At 35.1% G+C, this 5,386-nt stretch overlaps 1 non-coding gene across 1 annotated transcript; it reads right to left on the bottom strand.

The window, feature by feature from the left end:
* Positions 1-4,644: 4,644 nt before the first annotated feature.
* Positions 4,645-4,751, bottom strand: LOC120084265 (small nucleolar RNA R71). The gene has a single exon (XR_005483630.1). It is a non-coding gene; the product is annotated as a small nucleolar RNA R71 (small nucleolar RNA).
* Between the last annotated feature and the right edge of the window lie 635 nt (positions 4,752-5,386).

The following is a 5,386-nucleotide window of genomic DNA, read 5'->3' as shown; positions in this document are numbered from 1 at the left end:
TCCCAAAATTCTTCTACTTTTTTTTCTTGATTTAGGAGGAAATACTTCATTAGTGTTTTGAATTAATTAGTTGTTCTAAGTTGAATTAATATTTTTTCATAATAATTTATTTAATAAGTTAGTTCCATACTAAATTTAAAATTTAATTTATATCTAGCTATTTGATGAAAAGAAAATCAAGAAACTAGCCTATATGTGAATTATCTATGGTGGGTTATATAGACCACAAGGAGATGGCTGTAAAAGGAAAAGTACTGGTCAATTAGTGATTTTTATTAACATCTAACTTGTGAAATGACTCTGGATAAGTTGTCTTTCTACCTTTTAGACTACGTGCAAGGCACATGGTAAAATATTTATTAGTTAATCTTTAGAAAAGGTTAATAAAAAAGGAAAATAAACCATAGTTTAAACTCTAATTTCAATGTGGTTTTTTTCTTTCCAGATTTGATTTAAGATTTGAATCTAATTTCCATGACAAAAATTACACTCCTAATCTTAGGTAACTCCTATTTCTTTTTTTTTTTTTTAACTCAACAACAATTATCACCGATGAAGTACAAATACTTCATGTGAGACAAATAATCAGTATCAAACACGTATTTGACACGCGCGATACTTTTCAGATACGTATTTGACATGCGATTTGACGTATCTATTTCTACGTGTACTTTTTTTTTAAAAGAAAAAGGACAAGCAAATCTAATTTTTTCCAATCTAAAATTAGACAATCTATTTAAAAAGCTTACTACTCGAGTATAAAACTAACTAAATAAATAAAAGACCAAACCCTAGAATCATCCAATTTTCATCTTCATATTTAAGTCCCACAAAGTCCATTAAAATATAACCATGGTTATCTTCAACAATTCAATAAAAAGTTCTTCGTTTATCCTCATACTTCTCCCTCTAATCTTCTTCTTCTTTACAATATGAGTCACTCTTCTATTATATTTTATTAACTATTGTACTTAACATCTTATATGTTGTTTTTTTGTATTGAAATTTCAGTTTTGTATTCTATTTTGTGCTATTGTTATTAACTTGTATGCTAAATTTATCTATATTCTAGATTTTTTTTAAGAAAAAGAAAATGTATCTTCAATGTATTAGTATCCTTGTTTTTAGAAATATATATATTAAAAATTAATAAAAAGATGACGTATCCTTAGACGTATACGTATCTTAATTTTTTAGAAATTGACGAATCGTCGTATCTGACCGTATCCGTATCGTGTAGCCGTATCTGACCGTATCCCTATCGTGTAGCCGTATCTGTGGCTGTGCTTCATAGGTTATTACCTCTAAAAAGAAATTATGATAAAAAAATTTGTGTTAGAAAATTAACACACCTACTATTGGCCATCATTAAAATTTAAATAAATTTTACAAATTTAATTAATACAAATTTTTTTAATAATTTGATAAAAAAAATTGTTTCTTTTCTAAACGAAAGCAAGGAAAAATACTTATATACAATTTTTTTAACATTCACTATATTTTCTTCTTGAACCGAGGTGAGAATATTATGTTCACTCATACCAACCAAAATGTTCCTTCCTGCATTTGAATCAATAAAAATCAATAAATTAAGACCATTCATTATTTCATGCATTAATTCTCTAAAAATTATTTTAAATGATAAAATTGCCGAAAATATTTTCGAACGTAGAAAAATGATAAAATAGATTTTTTTTAATCATTTTATTACATTTACAAATAAGTTGTATTTAAAAAAAGATGGAGAAATTTCCCTACGCATCTCTTTTAATACATTTTCTCTTTGTGTCTGTATATATTTATTTTTTGTTATTATAATTGCTTCATACACATTATGTAAAAATCTATGCTATTTTTAACAATTCAAAGCAGAAAAAGCGGGATCAACCAGTACACCAATATATCTTAATTAGGTTGACACATGACACATCTTGGTGCTATCATTGTGCACAGAGTGCAAGAGTGAGATATCATTCAATCCAGGAAAATACAATGAGTTAAGTACATCAAAAGGAGAGGCTAGTTGAAAGCCTTCCAATTAAAAGTAATAGATGATATCAACAGCAAAATGAAGGAAAATTATACAAAATGACCCAAAAAGCAAAAACTTTTCTATGACTGACCTCTTTCTAAAATTTGTTTGTTACTGACCACTTTTACCCTCAATATTAAATGCTTATGACTGACCTCTTTCTAAAATTTATTTGTTACTGACCACTTTTACCCTTAATATTAAATGCTCTATTCCCATGTGTTTCTGATAATGGACAGAAATGCACATTATAACAATGCAAAGATATAAAACAATGTGGGAATGCGACGGTAAAAACATGTAAAATCGTGTCAAAAAGCATTAAGTTGAGAACATTGTGATTGCATGCGCCCATCGCATTAAAGCAGCTAATTTATTTATTTTGTGCAGGAAAATGTGATGGCGCAAAGCAAATTGTGATCCAAGGAATTCGGTGCCCGAGTGCATTAGAAGATTGCGACCACAAAACTATGTGATCGTATGCGCTCACAAAGATCTGCTCAAGTAGATGGCCGCATAAAGACGGCGCATCAAGATGAGAGCATAATAACTCATGATGGGACGGAAAGCTGACGACAGCCGAATCCGAATTTAGTTGACAAGCCATTAGCGACATACTGTAGCAAGTACAATAAACTTTTCGGTGACCATTAATCGGCGCATCAGACAGAAGAATTAATGATCGCCATCATTGCAATCATTTGAGAGAAAAGTTCTTCACCTTAAAGCTTTATAAATACCAAGGGCCACCTTCGTCAAAGTAGTTCCAGTTCGGAGCTGTGGAGCTCGAAATATACATAGTTCGCCATACTCATAGAAGATAGATCATAGATAGTCGTAGTCTGCAATTCTTATACTTAGAAGGTGGAGGTGAACGAAGAGAAGAAGAAGCCAAAAGATCATTCCAGGTTAGCTTGAGAGACTATCGAGAAGTGCTGAGAACGAAGAGAGGGTTGATACTTGCGAAAGCAAGAACATTCTTTTGGGCAGAGTAGAGTATAACACAGTGTAAAAGTCTCGGGGAGCAAGACATTGCTACCGGGCGTTCTATCCCTATTTTACATTGTCGTTTTGTATTCTGATTTATTTATAAAATGGAATTTGCATCTCTACATTTGTTCTATCTCTTCACATTGCGCATGAGTGCCTAAATTTCTGAATGGGTTGAGAGGCACTTAGCTAGCATGACCTAAGATCTTCATTTTATGCAATGATCTTGTCTTATGTATGCGTCCATCACTCTTTAGAGATACTTGAGAGAGTAGTCTAAAGAAAGAACCTAGACTTGAGAGAGTTAGGTTAGAATCTAGGCTTGAGAAAGTCAGATTAGAACCACATGAGCAAGAGATAGAGACTTAGAGATAAGTTTTATTTGCTATCATACATCGCACGCACCCTAGAAATAGGATATGATAGTATGCGGTCACCTTGTATATGTGTGTATCATTCGTCATCGTATAGACAAGAATAAAGGCTTAGACATAAATCTTATAGACATTATCATATACATCACATGCGTCCTAAAATTAGGAACCATGGCATTTGCATTGAGAGATGACATGCTGTTGTATGTGTGTAGCATGATCACTTAACTTGAACGCAATCTTAGAAAGTGTTAGCTAAGTCCTTTCTCAACCCGTTCCCCCATACTCATTGTAACTTTCGCTGTCATTAACTCTTTACTAAATTCTGCTGCATAAGATTTATACTTTACACAACATACCAACCAAATATTTGTTTTTGTCACCGCAAAGGAACCAAAAATTTACCATCGCATATTGTCTCAATAGTCCTTTTGTTCGACCCTAGACTTACCAGGAAACCTAGTAAGGTTTATACTTGGATTTTACTAGAAAAACTTGCATGTGCAACACATAGTTCACCACCGCAATTTCACATCATTATTTCATCACATTTATAAGCCATCAAGTTTTTGGCACCGTTGTCGGGGACTATGACAGTATATATCGCGCTAATGGTAATTTTTTTGATTCACTTTGCAGCTTTCAACCTCTGTGCACTGCCTCTCCATTGGTAAGGGAAGAAACGGGCATCGTATAAGCGAAGGACAAGTTCCTGAGCCCAACTACGACCCAAAAATTGAAAGAACTTTCCGAAGAAGAAGAAGAAACAACCGCCAACAACAGCAAGATAGAAATCCTAACATGGCGGAGCAACCAGAAGACAGAGCATCAAACGCAAATAATATCATGGCAAACCTCATTCTCTTGGCGAACGATTGCAATAGGCCCATCCGGGACTATGTGTCGCCCAGCCTCTATGATTTCTCACCCGGAATCATGAGGCCAGCCCTGGACGGATCGGGGTTCGAGATGAAACCAGTTATGTTACAGATGATTCAGACTCTCGAACAGTTTGGCGGTAGGCGTGGCGATGATCCGCACGGCCATCTCCGGAGTTTTATTGAAATCTGTAACACTTTTGTGTTCCCAAATATCACAGCTGAGGAGGTTCGACTAACGCTGTTCCCATTTTCATTGTGCGACCAAGCAAAGAAATAGGCCTATTCTCTCTAACCAGGGGATATCACATCTTGGGAACAAGTAGTTGAAAAGTTCATGAAGAAGTACTTCCCCCCAACGGAGAATGCAAGAAGGAGAAAGTTGATCACAAATTTTGAACAGGATATTGATGAATCACTCAGTGGTGCCTGGGAGAAGTTTAAAAGACTAGTGCGAGATTGTCTACACAATGGCTTACCCGGTTTTCTCCAAATGAAAATCTTTTATCATGGGTTGAACCCTGCATCGCAGACGGCTGCCAATGCGGCAGTAGCTGGAGGTTTGCTAGACAGAACGTATGACGAGGCGAAAAATATCCTTGATCGCATTTCGAAGAATCACGAAGACTGGAGGGAAAACGATCAACGACTTAGAATTAAAGAAGGTGACGCAAATAATGGGGCCATCACATCCCTACAAAATAAAATGAATGCGATGATGAATCTAATACAAGGCATCATAATCAGTGGCCCAAGAACGCATCGAGGGCAGGTCAACACAATCGATCAAACGAGCGACGTTGTGCCACTTGCAAAGAAGCCCATCTGATGGAAGAGTGTCAGAAGAATCCACAATCTGTTTACTTCATAAAGAATAATCCTTTCTCCAATACTTACAACCCTGGGTGGAGAAACCACCCTAATTTTGCATGGAAAAATCAACAACAAAATTTTCAACCCATGGCACAAAAAGAAGGGCTGTCAGGATTTTTCCCATGAACAAATGGTCAATCACAAAATCAAGCTAGCAGTTCACAAATGCTGCAATCTTCATCTCTGGAGAGCTTACTAAAGCAGTATATTGAGAAGAAACAGTACTCCAGAATCAGGTG

This window comes from Benincasa hispida, chromosome 8 (genome assembly GCF_027475165.1).
Source record: "Benincasa hispida cultivar pf3 chromosome 8, pf3_genome.v1.1, whole genome shotgun sequence".
In the NCBI taxonomy this organism is placed as follows: Eukaryota; Viridiplantae; Streptophyta; class Magnoliopsida; order Cucurbitales; family Cucurbitaceae; genus Benincasa; species Benincasa hispida.
This window is presented reverse-complemented; position numbering and strand designations above follow the sequence as displayed.